The sequence below is a fragment of the Triticum aestivum genome, chromosome 6A, assembly GCF_018294505.1.
Source record: "Triticum aestivum cultivar Chinese Spring chromosome 6A, IWGSC CS RefSeq v2.1, whole genome shotgun sequence".
In the NCBI taxonomy this organism is placed as follows: Eukaryota; Viridiplantae; Streptophyta; class Magnoliopsida; order Poales; family Poaceae; genus Triticum; species Triticum aestivum.
This window is the reverse complement of record NC_057809.1, coordinates 308,483,897-308,506,477: the sequence shown is the minus strand read 5'-3', so window position 1 is coordinate 308,506,477 and position 22,581 is coordinate 308,483,897. Positions and strand designations below refer to the sequence as shown.

General features: G+C 47.2%; 2 long non-coding RNA genes across 3 annotated transcripts; one reads left to right on the top strand and one right to left on the bottom strand.

Annotated features, from left to right (window-relative positions):
* Positions 1-4,463: 4,463 nt before the first annotated feature.
* LOC123130614 (uncharacterized) lies at positions 4,464-5,678 on the bottom strand. Of its 2 annotated transcripts, none has more exons than XR_006463925.1 (2): positions 4,887-5,678; positions 4,464-4,763 (listed from the first exon to the last, which is right to left on the bottom strand). It is a non-coding gene; the product is annotated as an uncharacterized lncRNA (long non-coding RNA). The 2 variants fall into 2 exon arrangements; XR_006463924.1 differs by having other exon boundaries at positions 4,891-5,678.
* A 133-nt stretch (positions 5,679-5,811) lies between these two features.
* Positions 5,812-7,581, top strand: LOC123127470 (uncharacterized). The gene is made up of 2 exons (XR_006462506.1): positions 5,812-6,591; positions 7,222-7,581. It is a non-coding gene; the product is annotated as an uncharacterized lncRNA (long non-coding RNA).
* The last annotated feature ends 15,000 nt before the right edge of the window (positions 7,582-22,581 follow it).

The window sequence follows — 22,581 nt, the reverse complement described above, 5'->3', positions numbered from 1 at the left end:
AAGCGTGTATTTCCGTACGGTTTGGATTCGATGGGAGTCGACGTTCTCGCGATGTAGTGGAAGTAGTCGTTCGCGGAAGTCGTGGGAGTAGTGGTACACGTTCGTTTTTTGAGAGGTACTTGTCACATCCGAGGTTTCCGGAGGCGACTGTAGTGGAACTTGGTGAATCCGAGTTCTTCGAAGGTCATTATCGAACTTGGTCAAAAAACACGGCGTGGGTAGACGTTCACTCGATGGTCTTTGGCAACGATCGTCGTACACGGTTCGTAGACATTTGGGTCTTCCGTAGAGGTACTCGACGCATCCCGGATGTGTAGTCGTACACGCACGTAGATAAACTTGGCGGGTCCTCAACGTCCCGGGATTTGGCGTTCGGTGCAGTACTTGTCGTGCAAAAGGCAAAGTCATGGTACTTGGCGTATCCAAAGGGTACTTGGTCTTTGATCATAGGTACTTGACGGTCGTCAATGGTGAATGTGTGTTCATCGGAGCGGGGACTTGGCGAAAAAACCGGAAGGCGCTGCTCGTTGGACTTGCGACAAAGGTCAACGGACAGGTCGAGAACTTTCTCTGACATGAGGTAGCAATGGTCACGCAGGAAGGAGGACTCGGGCAGGAACTCATCAGGAAGCACGGGAGGCAGGAGAAAAGGCACGGAGGCGCTGCTGGAGATGGCGATCTGGCATGGGAGGTCCACAGCGAGGTGGAACTCTGCCACTCGGGACGAGCAGAGGAGGCGGCGAGTGTCGTGCTCATTCCCGAGCAGAGGACGACGACGAGGGGCAGCGGGGACGCGGGGACGGAGTGGAGTCTAGCTGCCGGCAATGGATCCAGGCCCGGTCGAGGCGGGCACGGCGGCAAGGCCCCTGGAGGACGGCTGCTGCGGAAGGAGTCCGGCGAGGTCAGGAGAGAGCGGCAGGGGGGTCGCGAGGGGAGGAGGCTGAACGGCTTGCCGACGAGGAGGCTCCACAGCGAGGTTCACCGGCAACAAGCCTCACGGACAGAGGTGACCTGCAAGGGACGGCGCTCGCAGGAGGCAACGGGATGAAGAGAATCTCCGGTGCTTGGGGTCGAGCTCGCACGCGAGGCCCTCGGGCACGAGGAGCTGGGGATCGGGCACGGGGATCCTCCCTGGTGCGTCACGTGTGTGGTGGCAGCGCTGAGGAAACGAACGGGAGGAGGAGGGAACATGAGATGGGGGATCAGGTGCCCTGGCGCTGTTGTTCCCTCTCTCTCTGGCGGCGGTGGAGGGAAACGATCGAACAAGGAGGAGGGGTGCATGGGATCGTGCTAGGTTAGCTTTTTTTTTTTTTTTTTTTTTTGAGGGATCGTGCTAGGTTAGCTAGGGTTAGAGCGGGGGTAGGTGGGCTTGCGGGGATGGGCCTAGTGGCCGACTCGGCTGTGGGGAAGGTTGGGCCGGTGAGAGGCCCAGTTGGGCTGGACTCTCTTCTCCCTCTCCCCTATTTCCTTCTCTTTTCATTAACAGAGAATTAAGAGAAAGGAAAAGAGAGAAGAGAAGGTTAGAGGAAGAATTTGGGCATGCGGTTAAGTTCCCCGGACTCATAAAAATGAGTTTGAACCAGGAAAATAGAAGTGGCCAAGGCCGAAAGTTTAAATTCAAACTCATTTGATTTAAATTCAAATGTTTTGAATAGGAAGTGAGGTTTGGGAAGGTCCAAAAAATATTGAGACTTTTGGTGGAGCCTCAAAAAAAATGGAGAAAGAATTATCGGCAAGGTTTGGAGACGAGGAATTGAGAAAGAAAAGGCATGGGGTTATCTTTGCACATGTGTTAATGGACGATTCCGAAAAATGGAATATTTTATAATAGCTCCCTAAATATAGGGAGGGTATTTTTAAAGAGAAACCACCATGTGAGTTCCCTCAATTTAAATGGATCGAAGATCCATATGATTTATTTATTTGAGTTGCAAAGATGAATGACATGATGGCATGATGACATGATGCAATGCAAAATATGCAATGATGAATGCAACAAGCAAAAGAAATCACATGACGAATCTTGGAAACCATGGAAGGCATCTGGAGTGCCGGTCTTGGGGCATCAAAATTTCTTAATCCTTTCTTATGAAATTTTGAAGCGTTATATTTCTTAAAGTTGATCTTCTTGTTTTTTTTATTTTTGAACTTCTTGTTTCCATTCTTTAATAATGAGGAAAATCTGAGTTTTCTATAGTCATCGAACTTCTATATCAAATCGCTCTAACTTTTTTATTTGAATTTATTTTATGTATTTTTAGAAATATAAAAATTGTAGTTTTGTTAGAAACATCAAACTTCTTCGTTATTTTGAATTGAACTTATTTGTTTTATTCTTTAGTAACCAAAAAAAATTGTGTTTTTAATTAAATATCAAACTTCTCCAAGTTTTTGAAATTGAACTTCTTGGTTTTAATCTTCAGTAACGATAATACTGAGTTTTTAATGTACATTGAATTACTCTATTTTTTAAAATTGAACTTATTGGTTTAAACTTTTGTATGGGGGAAAATCCGAATTAAAAAAAACATGGAAAATATTTTTAAAACTTTTTTTGTTGTTTTGTTATTTTAGTTTGAACTTATTAGTTATTCTTTTGAACGAGAATCTGAGATTTTTATCAACTTTGAACTTCTTTGTTATTTTAATTTGAACTTCTTAGTTTTATTCTTTAGTAACGAGGAAAATCAAGTTGTTTTAACCTCTTTGTTTTAAAATTTTGAACTTCTTGGTTTTTTTAATAATGTGAAAAATCCGATATTTTAATAGACATCGAACTTCACCATTTTTTAAATTTGAACTTCTTAGTTTTATTGGTTAGTAACGAGGAAATGCTTTTTGTATAAAAACAATGTTACGGTGCCGTTATTTTTAATTTGAACTTCTAGTTTTTATAGAATGGGGAAATCAGTTTTTTTTAATTTTCCTGGCCATGTGGATATTTTGATGATGTGTTCCTTTTTGGGGGGAACTTGTTGCGATGAATATTTTTAGTTTTCATTTTATTACCTTTCCCTCATCGAAACTTTTGTGTTGGCACGCACCTACACACACATACACTCACATGGTTTTAACACACATCTAACCATCAAGATGTTCTAAAATTTGAACTTCTGAGTTTTATTCTTTTAATAACGAGAAAATTCTGATTTTTTATGGGCATTGAACTTCACCATTTTTAAAATTTGAACTTCGTAGTTTTTGGTTAGTAACGGGAAATTCTCTTTTTCTTATAAACATCAAACCACTCTGTTATTTTAATTTGAACTTCTAGTATTTTAAAACGGGGAAAATCATTTATATATTATTTTTGAAATGTTTTTTAAGTTGATTTTTAACTTCTTCCTCCATTATTATTTTTGAGCTTCTTCGTTTGTATTTTTTGAACTTCTCATTTTTTTTATAATTGAGCTTCTTGGTTTCTAAAATAAACAACGAACTTATCCATTAGTTAAATTTCGACCTATAGGTTATTTTTGAAAGTAGGGAAAATCCATTTGGGAAAAAGGGTCACACGACCATCTTCATCATGCAAGGGTATGCAATGACCGGCACGAAGGCGTGCTCACTAGTGATACTTTCTTCCTTTTGTTCTCATTTGAACTTCGTCTTTTTTAATGATGAACTTCTCGTTTAATTTTTACATGGTTTTTTCCATGTGTTTTGAAGTGAGAGATTGAATGAAATCTGCTTGTTGATCTCACCGAAGTTTTTGATTTGTTTGAATGTTATTTTTCTTCTTTATTGTCAAGTATTTCATATTTTGAACTTTAACCGTTCTTGTTTTTGAACTGTAAGCAATGAAAACATTAGAGCAGGCAATAACATTAGAGCAATAAATTTGAATTCCTTTTTATAAAGTTCTAGTGTGAATCGGAGTTTAAAAATACAAGCTTTTGTAGTTGACCGTGAGGAGTAGTCAAATAGAACGTTTCCTTTTGCTCTCAACCACAAGTTAGTTTTATCATTGAATAGTAGCATACATTCCTTATCCTCTCAAACACCACACATTTGTTATCCACACCATGTATGCACACTACTTTTTTTATCTCTTTTACTCCATCATTTTTTTTTCGTTTTGTCTTCTTCCTGGTAAGTGGTGCAATCAATCACAAGCGGTAGCAACAGTGGCTCGGTGCTGGCCATTATTCTCCTCTGTTAGCAGTAGCAGAAACGTAAAAGGTACAATTAAGAGGAAAATGGTGCTACTGCCATAGCCTACACCACATAGCGAAACGTCGATGTTGCCAGTGCCCCACCAGCTGAACTTTCAGCCCGCGTGAAGCCGAACTTTCTGAACTAGAATATGTAGTAGAAGAGAAACAATAACCAACTGATCTTTCTGAACCAGAATATGTAGTAGAAGAGAAAAAACATGCATGAATGGAAAAAGGGAAGGAGTTACTAGGTCCATAACACACCTTTTTCGGTATCTTTCTAAAGGTTATGCACAATAAACTTAACAAGTTACAAAATCCAAGCTATGAAATGAGATACACGAATATGAGTGAGAGGCTGCAGGAACACGATGGACAATAAATTTAGTAGAAGTATGGCACAATATAGGGTTCGTGTAGATTTCTCAAAAAGCAAAGAGGAAGCAACGAGGTGCTCGAGGAGGTGGACGACTAGCACTTTAGTCTTGTTGTGCTATGTTTTTGTGGCGATAACAGGAACATAATGTGTGGTAGATGGGGATGTCGACTAGCAGAGACGGCTCCACAGACATCTTTGTTTGACCTACCACGAGAACTCTGTTTGACCTGCCAAAGAGTACAATCCTGATGTGCCAAGAAAATCAACAGAAGCAAAGAGAACTATGTTTGACTTGCAAACATCTAAATTGCTGCAAGTCTACGAAAATCACAAAACAGAACATCTACAACCTACTGTTAGTTTCTTCTTCTTGTGTAACATACATTGAACTGCTGAAAGAAATCAGAATAACTGAACACTGCTAGAGTTTTTTTCCTAGTACGAAGATGCTGGTGATTCGCCTAGCAGGTGGCTGTCCATGGCGGCGGACGAATCTGGTGTGCGCCGCGGTGGCTAGCAGCAGTGGGGGGACAGGGGCATGCCGGCAGGATGTGACGGCGGGATCCAGGGGCACGCCGAAGGGAGGGCGCCGACGGGATCCGTGGAGGCTTGCGACGGCTGAAGCGGGATCCGGCTAGGCGGGGGATCCAGGGAAGGCGCGCGCGGCAGCAAGATTTCCGGGAAGGGCGCGCATGGTGGAAGGTGGTTTGGGGAGGTGTGCACGACGGGAGCTGTCCCGCAGGCAGATCTAGGGTAGGAGGCGTCGTGGAGGCCGGATACGGGGGGTGGAAGCAGCGCAGCGGCCGAGGAGGAGGAGGCACCCTGGCCGGATCCACGGGCGGAGGCGGCGCGTCGACCGGTTTCGGGGGCGGGGGCAGTCGACGCGGGTGGCGGATGAAGGTGGACGCGGGTGCGGAAGGTGCCCGCGGGGGGAGGGGCGGCGGCACAGCGAAGAAGGCAGGGACGGCGACACGTCGGAAGGAGGCGGGAGCGGGGGCGGTGCGCCGGGACGAGGCCGCGGCGGGATCGGTGGAAGGCCGTGGGATGGATCCTGGGAAGGTCGTGGGGAGAAGGTGGGCAGGTGGGTCAGGCTGTCGGGAGAGTTGTGGGGCGGGCTAGGTTTTTTTGAGTTCGAGAACACCTAATCAGGCTCTATACAGGGCGTTGTGATCCATATAATTATTCTAATCCTAGGACTTGAATAATGTTGTCCTATATATATAGATATATATATAGAGAGTACCACTATTCTGATACCAACACCTATAAGGACGGACAGGATCTTCCCGAACTCCCGAAAACGCAAAAGAAAAAAACCTCACCGGTCCCATCCAGCCCCTTCGACCGGCCCACTCCCCACCCCACGAACTTCCCAACCACCGCCACCTCTCGCTCTCGCACCACGTCTGGGCTCTGCCCCATCCTTCCGCCGCCGCCGACGACCTGGCTCCGGCGCACCTCCTCCCGCCGCCGCCCTGGCTCCAGAGCACCTCCTTCCTCCGCCCCTCGGCCCAAGCACGCCACCCGTCTCCGCCCATCCCACTCCTCGGCCTGACGGGCGTCCCACCGCTGCCCCGTCCCCGACGCACCACCTACCACCGGCCCGCTCGCCCCAATGCCCCACCTGCTGCTGGCCACCTGAGCCGCCGCCCTCATTCGCGTGCTGTGCCGTGGTGACGCGCGCCCGTCCCTCCCTTTGCCCTGCTGCCAAATCCACAACGCGCACCCCCGCGACCCTCTCCCAGATTCACCGGTACAGGTGATGGTCGCGCCGCCTATGGGGAGCCCATAGTGTTTGATGCATCTCTCGGTCACCGCGTCCCGCTCCTCTTCCACCTCCTGCAGCGGCTGCGAGATCCTCTCGTTCTTCTTCTTTGTATGTGCCTCGCCGGTGACATCCGCTGGTGGTGGTGTAGCGGCCACCGCTGCTGCTGGTGGTGGTGGTTAGGAGGAGGAAGAAGATGCAGATCATTACAGATGGGGCAGGGCGTCGACAGGAGAAGCAGGGCGCGATGGTGGCCATGAGCCATGGCATCCAACTTCCTCTTGTTCACTGTAAAGTTCAGATACAAGAATGCCCAAAAGTTAATAGTGAGGGATCGCGGCTGTTTGATATTCATCTTATCTACAGCCGCTGTTCTAATCTCTCTCATGTGTATATTGTTGATGCTGCTCCATCTCTCTTTCTGTTGGTGTTTGTTGCCCACAACATGTTCGTGTTAATGCTAGGAGGAGTGCTGCTATTGAATTTTGTTTGTTGATGCTGGATACAGGACTGAACTTCGTGCTTGCCGGTTTGTGCTTGCAACATGGCATCAATACAGTAGTTTTCAGCAGCACAAAGTCACCAGAAAAAGGGCCCGGTCCTTGCTTGCCGGATCCCTCACCATGACCAGTCACCTCGCGCTGCCGGCGATCTGCCAAAGCCTAAGCGGCGACCTGTCCGAGGCCTAAGGGAGAACTTCGTGCTTGAACCTTTTCTAAATTACCATTGCCTGCAACGGGAGGGGCAAGCCTATAGTCCAGCACTATCACGAGATGAATTGCTTCTACTTTTCTTCTAAAATCTTGATGCCATGTCTTGTTTTGCATAATGGATGATTGTGTTCTTTTTATTCTTGATCATTTTTCTCAATTTTTTGCTCTGTGCATTCATGTGTTCTCAAACCTGTATTCTGTCTCCAGGTAGTGCCGCCGCATTCTCTGGCATGGCCCCGGCGCTCCACGCCTCTGCCCGATCTCCCGGCTCGCAACGGCGCGATTCTTCACATACTACCGGATTTCATCGGAGGAGGTCCCCCTGCTGCACCTCCGCCTCCTGGGTCCCGCTGGCGGAACTCGCCTGTTACTCCTCATGGCTGCACTACTCTCTCTTACTCTCCCTCTCTCTCTTTCTGATTGAGGCGATTTAATCGGAACAAATTCATGTACATGCTTGATTGCAAGTATTTTTTATTAGATGCGAACAAGAACCCATGGCTTGCTATTTCTTATTTGTCACGTGTTTGATTCTATGCAAAAAAGAAAGAATATGTGTAATTTCAAATACGCCAATGGCAGAAGTTTGAAATTCCTATCTAGTAAGAACAAAAAAGTATGCTCTCTAAAGCTGCTTGTGTTTATGACTAAAAAAATTGTTTTCTCAGGAACAAAACACTAAGTGATATTCTCTTCCCTCTGAACATAAATTTCTATTTCCAACTATAAAAGTAAACACTCTGATGTACAGTAATATCTTTATTTTTAAAAAAGAGAAAAACATGATGAGAAAGGTTGTAGAGCCGTATGATGTTCAGTTTGTTTCCCTTTCTAAAGTTCAATTTGTTTTGATTTTTGAAGTTTTGGTTGTTGATTTTCTAAAGAGAAAGGTTGCTTCACTTGCACTCCTCTATCTAGTCATGTGTGGTGATCTCCTCGACTCCTCGGTTTTCTACAAAAAAAATTAGTATGAAGTTTAATTCAAAAAAGATGGTTTGATGCTTATTTAAGAACCATATTCTTCTAATAATAAAACAAAGAAGTTCAAATTTAAAAAGCAGAGAAGTTCAAACTTTATAAAAACCTCATATTTTTTCTCGTTACTAAAGAATAAAATGAAGAAGTTCAAATTAAAATAAAATTAAAAAATTCTTGTGAGAAAGGTTCACTGTGTATTTAGATGTCCAAAATACATAAAAAATTATGTTATTTTTTGTGTTTTAAAATAATTTTCTCAAACCAGAGAGAAGTTCAAGGTGATAGCAACCGGAAGTTCACATACTACATGGTGTGTATTTCATATAAGAAAAATACAATAAAGTGAAACGGAGCGAAGTTCAAACAGACTTGCCCCAGAAGTTCAACTACTTCACGCATTGCAAAAAACATCACATCATAAAAAGAGTGAAGTTCAAACAGACATGCCCGAGAAGTTCAACTACTTCACGCAGTGCATTTCCATTCGCAATGAAGGTAGAAATCATGATCTCGTCATTTTCTAATTTATTTCAAAACGGCAGGAATATCATTTGTGTAAGTTCAAGTCCTCGGACAGAGAAAGTTAAAAAAATATTGTGAGAGAGGTTTGTACAAAAGGAATATCATTTGTGTAACACTGGCGAAATGGATGACAAAACTACAAACGAAAATATGTCACGGAAGTTCAACGTGAAAACAGCAGGAAGTTCACCAACTACACTAAATGAATTTCAGATGAAAAACTTTTTAAATCGTCGCGAGTATGAAAAAATGATCAACATGGGAAAGTTGCGTGCTTACAACAGCTTTCCATCAGTGTATCGCTTGCTCAATTTCAGTGAGTGGATGGAGAGCTACGAGCAATGGATGAAGAGCTACGAGCAAGAAAAGCACGTGAAAAAACAGAGTGAAGTTCAAGTACACATGCCGAGAAGTTCAACTTCTTCACGCGGTGCATTTTTGAAGAATCTGTTTCGCAATAAAGGCAGAACGAATGATCCCACCGTTTTTGAAATTACTTGAAAACGGCTAGGAATTAGAGAAAACCATCAACACGGAAAGTTTTGCATTTTCTGTAGCTTTCTAACGATATATGATTTGCCCCATTCCGATAAAAGTTGTAAAATTACAGTGAAAATACGTTTTAGCCATTTTCAAAATTGACATAAAATCGTAATGAATTGGGAGAAATAATATATACCAAAAAGTTTCGCATTTCCTCAAGCTTTCCAACACCATATAATTTGCTGCATTCGAACGTAAGGTTAAAAAATTAGCTCCAAAATACAAACTCGGTGGAACTTGTACCGTTTTCTAGATTACTTTTAAACCGTTCAAAATTAGAAAAACCTTTCAACAGGAGAAAGTAGCGCATTTTCATAAGCTTTCCAACGCCATATCATTTGCCTCAGTTGGATTAGCCGTTTAGAACACCTAGCCTTATTCTCATAACACTTCCGCACTGCAAAGAACACCCGAACCGGACCACACACGCAATAAAAAAGAAACCACCCACCCACCTCGCTACCACCTACCCCCACCACTCAACCCACTCCTACATCCCTGGTCAACGGCTACCCCCGACCCCCACAACCTCCCAGCGCGTCGCCCGTCCGCAAACTACCAGCACGCCGCCGCCCACCGCCCACCTCGCTGCCCGTTCGCAACCTCCCAGCACGCCAGTGGCCACCACCTCCCGCCACGCTGCCCGACCACCATCTCCCAGCGTGTCGCCGGCCACCACCTCCCACTGCGCCGCCCAGCCACCACCTCCCGCCGCGCCGCCACAACCACCATTCGATGCGCCATTAGCCCACCTCCACCGCACGGCCCAGGTGAGGACCCCACGTCGTTGTCCCCCCCGAAGCACAACGGGGGCTCGTCAGGCACCCACTTCCCGGCCCCAGATCCGTCCGCCGTCTGTGCTCCTTCCCCCTTGCCGGCGACCTCGGTTCTCCTCGGAGGCTCCTGTGCGGGGGCATCCGGAGGAGGTTCGAGGTGCTCGAGGTAGCCGGCGGATGGCCTTCCCCGCACTAGATCCAGCGCCTCCATCAAGTACGGCCATGCGACCCACCACCTCCCATGCTCTGAGGATCCGCATGATCCTGATTCCAGCTTGTATAGTTGTCGGATCCCCAGCACCCCTGCAATCCGCCTGGTACACCCATACAATGTGGAGCGCACGTGCCGGCAACCGCCCACCAACGCCTCCTGCTTCCTCCTCCCCACGGGGAGGTTTCTTCCAGATGCAGTGTGGCAACGCAGAAGCGTGCGGTTCCATGGCATTCTTTATGTATCTCAATTCAATCCCCCTCAACTCTTCCATATCCCCTCGTCCGTCCCTGCATTCTGCTCCACTGAGCCGTCGGTGGGTGCACATAACTCTGCCCTCCACTCCTCACAGTTCGCCGAGGGCAGGGGGACGGAAGGAACTACACCCGATCCATCTCGGACGAGTGATTCAAGCATCCCCAGAGTGACTGCACTGCAACACCCGGACAACTGCACTGCATGAGGATCGTGGGCGAACAACTCTTGTGGGTGTCCTCTAAAAGCAGCCGATACCCGATTCAACAGGAGTGTTGCTCCTTCGCCTGCTTGACGAACCCCTCCTTGCACGGTAACCCCTACTCAAACCCCCTCTCTCTGCTCGATCACGTGACCCCAGGCCCCTGCCACCGCCGCCCCACCCCAGGCCCCCGCTGCGCTGCCCCCACATCGACATCTCCTGTAGCCGGATCCTACGGGATCCGCCTCCATCGCGTCCCGCCTGGACCCACACCACCGCGGCTAAGCCAGCTCCCCTGTCCCGCCTCCTCCCCATCCTCGACTTGACAGCTGATGGCCGCGCTGGGAAGGTGCGCGAGGAGGTCCATCAGTGTGACGCCCTCGATTCAATCGTACACTAATCATATACGCAAATGTGTACGATCAAGATCAAGGACTCACGGGAAGATATCACAACACAACTCTAGACACAAATTAAAAAAATGCAAGCTTTATATTACAAGCCAGGGGCCTCGAGGGCTCGAATACATAAGAGTCAGTGGAAGCAACAATATCTGAGTACAAACATGAGTTAGACAAGTTTGCCTTAAGGAGGCTAGCACAAAAGCAGCAACGATCGAAAAGGCAAGGCCTCCTGCCTAGGAGCCTCCTAACTACTCCTGGTCGTCGGCGACCTCCATGTAGTAGTAGCACCCTCGGGCTAGTAGTAGTCGTCGGTGGTGTCGTCTGGATCCTAGGCTCCACCATCTGGTTGCGACAACCAGAAAGAAGAAAGAAGGGGGAAAGGGCGAAGCAAAGCAACCGTGAGTACTCATCCAAAGTACTCGCAAGCAAGGATCTAAACTACATATGCAACATTATCAAAGGAAGGTTGTATATGTGGATTGAGCTGCAGAATGCCAGAAGAGAAGGGGGAAAGACTAGCTTATCGAAGACTAGCATCTTCTCGAACCCACCATCTTGCAGCAATAGGAGGGAGTAGAGTAGCATAAAGTAAAGTAGTAGAAGTGTTATCAACCTCGGCCAGAGATCCTCTCTCGACTCCCTGCGAGAAAGCAACCCGAGAGCCATACTATCTAGTTATCATCACAATCCAATACTCATATCCAGGTCTCATCTCAAGTATCCAGTTCTAGTTGTATCGATTGGGATACAACTCCAAGTGTCCGTTACCGTAGGACAGGCTATCGATAGATGTTTTCTTCCCTGGAGGGGTGCACCAACTTACGCACCACGCTCAATTAACTCCGGCCGAACACACTTTCCTGGGTCATGCCCGGCCTCGGCCAAACAATACGCCGCAACCTAACCTAGGCTTAATAGAGAGGTCAGCACGCCGGACTAAACCTATGCCCCCAGGGGTCATGGGCCATCTCCCCGGTAACTCCTGCATGTTGCGTGGGCGGCCGGTGAGCAGACCTAACTACCTCCTTCAACAAGGCAGGTGCTTACGCAGTCCAACCCGGCGCGCGCCGCTCAGTCACTGACGTCTATTAAGCTTCGGCTGATGCATACGATGCAGAACGCGGTCAGTGCTATCAGGCCAGAGGCCCGTCGGATCAAATATCCAAATCGTAGTGGATTAGGAACGCGCGGTAACAAGCAGAGACTCACGAAAGATGTGACCCCGTTGCCCCGTCTCGAGGACTTGCGGCAAGGGCAAGGAATGCCTGGCCACGCCTCGTAATTATCTCGCGGGCACCTTTCAGGTCCGCCCGACTCCACATCCTTGCAATTAAGCTCGCGCGGGTACCCCTCAGGGCCAACCCGTCTTTAGTAACAGGGTCCAGTGCAAAGTCATAGTAACAATAGTAACCGTGTGGTTAACACCAAGGGGGAAAACCTGAGGAATCAGCCTTGTCGGATTTCCACTCGATGTAAACATCAAGGTGAACGTAAGAGGAACCACCCTCGAGGTTCACACTTGAGGGGTTGCACGACAGAGTCGTATCGGAAGTGGTTAAGGAGGAAATCACCATCGATGACCACAACCGAATAGCTACTCTACAGAGATCTCATCAGGAGTAATGTATGAGGTTCCAACCTCGGCACTCGATGGTAACTCTGCAGAGTCGAGCAACAAAGGGGCGTGATGTGACGTGAGGTGTCGGGGCCTGGCCTTCAATCCTGTTGATCGGGTCTTCTGATAATCCAGCGGGGCAGTCAGGTCAAGTGAGGGGGTCACTGATGGGTCTCTAACCAACCTATACTAAGCAGTTTAGGATAAGCAGGTAGGTAACAATAGCAGGTTACGATAAACAGGCTATGCAGCAGAATAGGAGCAAACAATAACAGTAGCAAAATCTAATGCAAGCATGAGAGAATGGAATGGGCGATATCGGGATGATCAAAGGGGGGGCTTCCCTGGAAGCTCTGCTGAAAAGGAAGAAGTGTAGTCGTCGATGTAGTCAATCACAGGGACAACATCGGTCTCGGGGTCTACCGGAGAGAAAAGGGGGAAGAAACAATAAATATAAAGCAAACAAAGCATCATAATGCATAACATGGCAATACGCGGTGCTAGAGGTGAACTAACACGGTACTACACGTTGAAGATGGAGAGGGAAAACATCCGGAGGGGTTTTCCGGGTGTTAGGCATTTTCCGGACAAATGAAAGAGAGGGAAAAGTTCCATGTTCAGCATGCTAGGGTATGTGACAGATGAACGGACTGTGTATTCGGATTCGTCTCGTCGTTCTGAGCAACTTCCATATATAAAACTTTTTCATCCAATTTACAGATTATTTTATATTAATTTTTCAAGTTTAAGACAACTTATGATATTTTGAATTTATTTTAAAACGAGTTGACCAAGTCAACCTGACTAGTCAAATGGGGTGTGTGTGGCCCACATGTCATAGGAAGCAACTAAAATATTCCATTTAATTAGATTAATTAGTCCAAGGGTCCACTTGTCATAGACTAGTAGTTAATCTAACTAGTAGTTAGCCCTAAACTACTTTGCACATGGCCGGCCAGAGGCACAGCCAGCCTCACGGCTTGTGCGCACACATGCACAGCACATGGCCGCAGCCATGGCCATTTGTAGCGGCTAGAGCAGCAGCTAAGTAGCGGCAGCAGTAGGTAGTAGATGCGGCAAGCAAGCAATACCACCAGCAGCAAGAGCAATACGCGGATCAGCGCATCCAGCAGCGCAGTGGCGAGCAGAGCAGGGAGCAGCTGCAGCCGCAGCAAGCAGCAATAGCAGTAGCCGAGCAGCAACAGCGGCGCAGCAGCGGCACTACAAGGAGAAAGATGCAGCAGGGCGAGCGCGGGCACACGGCCAGGGCGCGGCGGGCGCACGCACGCGCAACCGGACGCGGTCAGGGGCGCGGCCACGGGCGGCTGAGTATGGCTGCGTGCACAGAGCTTTGGACACGATAGGGCGAGCAGCCTACGGCATCGGATCGAAGGGGAAAACAGGGGGAGATGGACGAGAAGCTCACTGCAAGCTCAATGGCGAGGTCGGGGAGGCCGGGGACGGACCGGAGCTGTGGCAAAGGATAACGAACGCCGGTGATGTACGCGACGAAGATGGCCTCGATGGCGAGTGCACAGGTCGTCCCCGCTTGATTTGGTCCTCGGGATGGACGGAGTAGACCGTGATGGTTCTCCTGGACGTCTTCTCGTAGCGTGGGGAGCACGGTGGCCGCGACATCGACGACGACATGGGGACGGCGGCCCTCGGGCTCGCCTCAGATCGAGAGAAAGAGATGGGGGAAGAAGCAGGGGATTAGGGTTCAGTCAAGGGGGGGGGGGGGGGTTGCAGCGGCGTTTTGTAGGGCACCGGGGAGGTCGGTGATGGCCGGCACGTGGCCATGGCCGTGGGATGGCCGCCACGGCCGCCCCCTACCTCCACTGTAGCGTAAGGAAGGAGACGCTTGGTAGGTTAGGTTGGGCCTCTAGTTTCTTCTTCCTGGTGGGCAAAAAGTGCATAGAGCAATTTCAGTTTTACTTTTCTTTTAAAAAAAGGTAGCTACTGCTTTCTATTTAAATAAGCTTTCAAACCATTTTTGTCGCACATGGAATTTTTCACACAATTACCATAGAATAATTTATGCTCGGAAAAAAAGGTTTGAGGGAAAATGGAGTTAAATAAATAGTTGTTTATTTTTAAAAGGCCAATTTATTAGCTATTGGACCACTTATATTATTTATAGGGGCATTTTAGTAGTCCAACCAGGGTTGATTTCTCCAAGACAAATACTTGCAAATTATTTGCAACATCACGAACATTTTTGTTTTCAGGTTTGGCAAATATGAATGTTTTGACTTTAGATGGGATTTGAATTTGAATTGTGATTTGGATCAAGTGAAGATTAGCAACAGTAACAAGATGGCATGGCACCATTAACAGTGGATTACTGTAGCATGACACTCGGGTGTTACAAATCTCCTCCACTACAAGAAATCTCGTCCCGAGATTTAAGGGGTGGAGTAAGGGGAAAAGACTCGGGAAGGACGGAGCTCAACACAAGATAGTTACCTGGGGACTATCTTAGTGAACGTGGCAAAGAGGCATCTCTCGAGTTGAAATTCAAGAAATTCATCGAGAGCATGGTAAAAAGGTGCAATAAGAAGCTTCAATCGGGTAGGCAATCGTTCGTTACCTGAAAGAGAGTGTGAAAGGGTTTTAGAGCGACGGGAATAAGTATTGTATTTGATACCAGAACAGATCACAAGAAGGTGGCTCATGAATTACATGCGAAGCCAAGCGCGAGGAACAATTTGGAAGACATGGATGTACAGGAGAGTCAGGTTTCGATCCTGTGGAACTGTGGGTTATGGGCCCACTATGTGGGTTAAAAGTAGAGAGGGCGCTGACCTCTTGCACGGTCATGATAGCAAGGCAAGTCAGAGTATAGCATGTCAGTTATGTTGGCAACAATGATTGGTACCAAGGGCGAGGGACGAAGAGAACTATTTTCCTGCTCGTTGAACGAGGCGGCCCAATAGGCAAATTTCTCGTCCATCGGTGGTTACCAGAATGTCAACAGCAAAAATAACAATGTCTTAGTGACAAATTGTACACCGAGGTGTTTACATAAGCAGGGAACTATTATTGCTTAGATCATATGGATCACAAGAAAGGTTAACAAAAGAAAAAGGGAAATGTGTTTAAACACAAGATTTAGGAGTGTAACTTTTCCCAAGGAATAGTAGAGCATGATATACATGTCAGAACAACAAGTACATCCCCATTTGGATAAAGGGGCAATGGAATTCATGATGTATCCACACAACAGTGTTTGGATAATAGAGCAAGAAACATTTGGCAATGCACTTTCAATGTTCTTGTTGTTGTTCGGCGTACCACAGTCATGCTTCGAGGTAACATTAACATGGTGTTTCAAGCAAGATTGAATCTGAAGGTCACAAGAAGTACAAAGGAACAATTCCAAGAATGTCAAGGAATGTAAGATATAACCAAAACATGACTGTCGATGTCAAAACCGGCGGATCTCGGGTAGGGGGTCCCGAACTGTGCGTCTAGACTGGATGGTAACAGGAGGCAGGGAACACTTTGTTTTACCCAGGTTCGGGCCCTCTCGATGGAGGTAATACCCTACTCCTGCTTGATTAATATTGATGATATGGGTAGTACAATAGTAGATCTACCACGAGATCAAGGAGGCTAAACCCTAGAAGCTAGCCTATGGTATGATTGTATATGTGTATGTTGTCTCTCTATCGACTAGCCTGGCCTCGGTTTATATAATGCACCGGAGGCCTAGGATAACAAGAGTCCTAGCCGAATACGCCGGTGGGGAGAAGTCCTTGTCTTGATCGCCAAGTCTTGTGGAATCTTCCTTGTATGCGGTAGCCGTCCGAACTGCCCCATGAGTATACGGCCACGGGGGTCCTCGGCCCAATCTAATAGATCGGGAGACGACGTGGTGAGTACCCCCTAGTCCAGGACACCGTCGGTAGCCCCCTGAATCGGTCTTCAAGTTAGGGACGCTCCTCGATTCTTCCGAACTGTTCTTCATCTTCGGTTGCCGGTCTTGAAAACTGGTTCAACAAATCTTCTTTATCTTCGATCTTGAGGATCGCCGAAATGCATTCGGCGAGTTTACACGTCGGGCATCCGAGGAGCCCCTTTAAGTTTCCGGCCTTTATCAATGCCTTGTTGTTTTTATGCCACACCTCGGGTTTGAAGTTGTTCCCGGGAGGCAGGGTCCTCTTGCGTCCGAGCTCCAACGCCGGACTGCATTCGAGGTATCTTTTGCAGCCGAGCACCAACGCCGGACCGCTTCCCAGCTCTAGCGCCGGAATGTATCCGAGCTCCAACGCCGGACTATATCCGAGCTCCAACGCCGGACTGTGTCCAGGCTCCAATGCCGGACTATATCCGAGGTGTCATATCACCTTGGTTCAAAAAAGTTGAAGGAGTTTAGCCGAGCTTAATGCCGGAAATGCCCTCTATGGAGCCAGCCACTAGCGCCCGAGCTTTATGCCGGACTGCTTCCGAGGTGGTGCACCACCCCGACTATGGGCCGATTTTTTGTCAATATTTTTTATTGGTGCAATTTATTCTCTGCCGAGATATATAGCCAGTAGCCCTCAAGGTGTGTATCGGTTTAAAACCTAAGATGCACCTGAAGGATGACGTAAGACCGCTGATCCCAGTAGCCGCTGAGACTCAGGTTGATTTGTAAAATCGGCCTGAGGATCAAGTCCTAGCTCGGCAGGATACTTCGGGACACAAAAAGCGGTGTGCTCAGTCCTCGAGACTCAGGTTGGGTACGGCCGACCAATCTGAGGATCAAAATCTCCTCGGAAACTATATTGCACATAAAATTTTCTGCATTGGACAAGCAATGCAGTAGCCCCTGAGACACTGGTCGGGTGGCAACACCAGATCAGCGGATCGATGTGCCCCTTTAATATTTGTAAATAATAAGCTCGAAGCCCAGTAGCCCCTGAGCCTTAATGCGGGCACGGGTGGCCGAATTAAGGATCAATATCCATAGTAAAATCACAAATTATGTGTAATGACTCTATGTATCCAAGTACTTTACGTCATTAATGCTCGGATCCGCATTGTACAAAACTTTGTTGACCGACCATCGGCTTCCACCTCCTTGGCCAGTAGCCGAGGAGTGTTTGTCCTACTTTATAAAGCCTTTATGAGGGCAAAGATTTACGACAAACAAGGCAATCTGGCCAGCCGGTTTTATAAACAAAGGTACGCAGAGAGATATGTTATATTACTGTTTAACAGAAGAAATGTATTCCAAAGAAAATAGTCCCGCTATCGGTTAATTCTTTGGGTTGTCATGCTAAGCATGATCATTAAACCTCAGCTCTAATGTAAGAGCAAAATATTGAGGATTTAGTTTGGGAGGCCAGTTAATAGCCCCTGGTAGTGTTCGGCGATAGTCGGGGTCAAGCCATAAACACTTCGGCCAATGTTATGAACGGCCCATCATTTAACATAGTCATCGGTTCGCTGACCAGTTTACGCTTATTGTGAAAGTCAGTTTTCGGCTTTCTCCACTGAGGTGCTTAACCATGTGAGCTGGAAGCACAATCGCAGTGGTTCTCCCTTTGCACGCCTAGCCGAACAAAACTAACGTAGGAAGCAAGTGCAGGAGCCGGGCAACCCAACTATTGACCGAAGACACAATTCGAAACCGATGCATATATAGCAATATCTGAGAATGTTTTTGCCGAATCCCTAAAGATGTCCGGTGTTGCACTGCGAGACTAATGCTGGAAAAGCACAAATAGTTTAAAAGTGCCAAAAAGCTTGGAAAACCAAGAAACGTCAGTAAAAACATGACGTCCGAACAATATCAAGTGTTCGGTGCCAATCCGAAAGTTGGTCTTAGAAAAAAGAAGTGCTTCTGTCGTGCTTTAACATGATATATCCTATCTCAAGACTTCGAGCGGGTCAACCTAAGGATTCAACCTCCTATCCCGAGGGCGGAGTACTTCTCATCAGGCCAGTTTAGCAAACTAAACTCTAGCGGCTTTGAGAGAGAAATTAGGCTCCCCGGCTAGTGACCGCACACTCGTGTCGAAAAAAGGAGTGATAAATAATAATAAAACCTTGCAACGACTAAGAAGAAGAACACTTATTATGAAACGGCTCAAATAAACTTAAGAGCCCCCAAGTGACTTGGGTAGAAGAATGATTGCATGTACCGAAGTACATATATCATATCTATGTTCAACCGAACTTTAAACGCGTCTTAACCGACCGTCAGCTTCTCCCTCTTCGGTCAAGGACCGAAAAGTGTTATGTACTCCATCGGTCGAGAATATCGACGGTGTTTCCAATAACCAGGCAATCAGGCCATAAGGCTGTAACAGACAAAGCGCGCTCAGGGAACTTATGCTATATTACCGTGAAGTGTAAGAAGCATCTTCGAAGAAAATAGTACCCCCACCGATACCTTTCTTCGGTGCTCATTGTTATTATGAGACTTGTGCAATAGATTTTTTGTACTCATGAGTTCCGTTGTGTGCCGACCATCATTGAATAACTATAAGAGCGCTAGCTTTCGACTTCACCCAGTCTGAGGTCCGGCTCGGGTGACTCGATCGTGACAATCGCAGAGGTGCTCCCTTTACTCCCTAGCCGAACAATCGGGAACGTAGGGGTAAACACAGGAGCGAGGCAACCCAGCTTGCAAATCGCTTAAGTCAATGTGGTGCATATTGTGGCGTAATACACGAACAAGGAACGAAGCCGTACAAGTATAATCATATGCAATAGGAAAAGCTTCATAAAGGAAGCCCCCAAGTAAACGGGGTATTTGAATTTATGCGTCACAAACAAAGTTTGGACAAGGAAATTTTTTAGAAACAACTTTTTTCCAAAAAATTATAATGCTTGGTCGAACCGAACACAAGTTAGAAATTAAAGCTTTAAGCATGAAAGTGACTTAGCTGGTTAATGTGTTCGGTATTAATGACGCGGTCCGAGCTTGATGCGGGGCAAGGTCCCATCCCACAAGCTGGTCCCGTGGTGGCGAAGCGGAGAGCTCGACACGCCGAAGTGGTGACATAGCACGATCAATGCAGACCGGCAGAGTGACGCCGAAGTCTCCGGATCATTTTCCTGTGCACAAAAAATAGTGCAAACCAGAGATAATAGTAATAATGATAATTAAAAAAATCGTTGCATAATAAATAATTTATGCAAAGTGAGTAATAAAAGAAATATGGCCTGGCGCCGAAGTCAATGTCGATGCAGGGCGTCGGCATGATGTAGTAAAGGCGTGGCAAAGCCTGAATTCACAAGTCGGTCCGAGCTCCGGATGCGGCGTTCGCCGGACTATGTACGGAAACTGATCGAACCACCACGCGACCCTCGTTAATGCGGCCACCATTTGATAGACCTGTGTACATATGATGGACGAACTAGAGTAATAATTCCTTGGGAAAAAATGAACCCAAACAAGCAAAAAATACTGGGATTGATAGCACCTGGTTTATTTGTTGTAGCAATCCGAAGGAAGGTGATTCCCAAGATTGGGACTTGCTCCGCACACCCATTGTCTGATGGGTGATAAAACGATGGCATGGTAATGCTGGTAAAGGTTAGCTTGCCGAGGCAAAGCCCTCGGCCCAGCTAACGTGACGGAGCTGGTCGGCTGGTGACGCCGAAGTGTCCGGAGTAGGTTGACGAAAAGATGGCGAAGCCCCCGGTCCAGCCGAGATGTCGAGGCCTCGATGTCAGCCGATGAGTCGAAGTAGGTCGGCGTGATGGACACCAGCTTGAAGAAGCAATAGTGCGGCCCTGTCGATGCAGGTCGTGACGTGGTCGATGCCGGCTTGATGAAGCGACCGTGCGGCGATGCCGGTATGCCCGCTCCGTGTAATCCGTGGGGCGGCGATGTTGGTGATGATTTATCCTTCGTGATGCCGGGCTCTTGTTCGGCTTGCCGAGATGATGATCCGAAGAAGTTGAGCTCGGCTCAACAAAGTGACGACGTGTCTAGCGCAGGTCGGCAGCCGTGGAGTAATATTGCCGGACTGGTTTGACACCAGCATGATGTTGAAGATCATGTTCAAAAGATCTTACAGTTAGTGGGATGTGTTCGGGAACAAAACACAATACCCCATACAAAACTTCCTTCAAAAAGGATGTCCGAAATCCTGTTCATAAAAAAGATGAACTCGGGTCGGATTCGTTTTCGCGCAGAAAACAGATCCGAAAAGTGATGCACTAATCGGAAGGTTCCCGGAGTTTGGACGGTCGGATCGAGCCGCAATTTTGAGAGGTGGTAGATATAGGAATTCCGCAGCCGATCAACGGTTGGATCTTCCAAAGGACGTCCGAGCTAGAAGCTGGACACCACGGCCTAAACTCATCCAAATTCCCGTCTAAATTTGACAGGGTTTCGGTATATTGTGGATTGCCAGAGATTCCTCCATCGGAACTCGACGAAATTTTCCAGGGTTGTAGTAGACTCAATTCCGCATAATTCCACCAAAGCGATCGTCAAAGCGATACTCGAGGAGGTGGTGGTGGCAGATACGAGTTCGCTGTCCAGAAAAACAGCACGGTCGCTTGAGGGCAATGTTGACGTTGAGCCCCCGAGCTCCATAGATGATTCCTCTGTGATCTTGATAGAGATCGGAGTTGATGTTTGATGAAGGCCCTCGTCCGGACATGGTGATCCGAACACGGGGCGCAATTCTTGGTCGAACCAAGGTGACTAGTCGAGCCGATGACGAAGATGCCGAAGTCGCAGTTGATCTGCAGGTGAGCCATCGATCCTTTTGTCGATCACACAGCAGAACTCTCAATGAAAGCACCAATGTCGGTGTCAAAACCGGCGGATCTCGGGTAGGGGGTCCCGAACTGTGCGTCTAGGCTGGATGGTAACAGGAGGCAGGGAACACTTTGTTTTACCCAGGTTCGGGCCCTCTCGATGGAGGTAATACCCTACTCCTGCTTGATTAATATTGATGATATGGGTAGTACAAGAGTAGATCTACCACGAGATCAAGGAGGCTAAACCCTAGAAGCTAGCCTATGGTATGATTGTATATGTGTATGTTGTCTCTCTATCGACTAGCCTGGCCTCGGTTTATATAATGCACCGGAGGCCTAGGATAACAAGAGTCCTAGCTGAATATGCCGGTGGGGAGAAGTCCTTGTCTTGATCGCCAAGTCTTGTGGAATCTTCCTTGTATGTGTTAGCCATCCGAACTGACCCATGAGTATACGGCCACGGGGGTCCTCGGCCCAATCTAATAGATCGGGAGACGACGTGGTGAGTACCCCCTAGTCCAGGACACCGTCAATGACCAAGTCTGTATTGGCAGGAAGTCAAGGATGGTATTTCTCCTCAAGAATTCGATTGATATCTTAGAACAAAGCAGTATATTGATGGTGATCATGACAAATTTTGTCAAGAGGCTCTATGAAGATGCCATCGAGCAGCAACGACATCAAGCAAAAGGAATGATGAAACGAAGGTTATTGGAACCATGAATACGACATAAGCTCGGATTCAATCTTGTTGTTCAAGGTTGAATGATAAGATGAGGAAGATCGACGTAAGCTTCGCTCATCGTCGAAAAGTTGTGCTCCGAGAAGAAGTACCAGGTACCATAGTTAAAATTTAGCACGATAATGATATAGCCGATCAGGCTAGGAATGACTTGAAGGATTATTAAACTCGTAAGCAATGAAATTTACTTAAGAGTTATTGAATCAAAGTGCGGAATTGATTCACTTATTGGTGTTCTCGGTTGACAAACAACCCATAACCCATGAAGTGACAAAGACAGTGTAAGGTAGTACTTCATAAAAAATTCATAAGATGTAGAGCAATGGCATGATATCCTCGAGATACCATGGGTAATACTCAAAGGTAGATCATAACAGAGGTCGGGCAGATGCATTGATCTGTAGAAGTCAGATGTTTTAACTTGTCCGAGAAATGGGATCAAAGAAGAACAATCATGGTCGGATCCACAGTTGTAAAGGATCAATTCACAGATACCAAATGATAGTTATCAAGGAAATAGTTATTATTACAAGAAGCTTCCATGATAGGATCTACATCGTGTCCATGGGCATGAACACAAAGTTCAAGGTCGACTCCCACTTCCTCA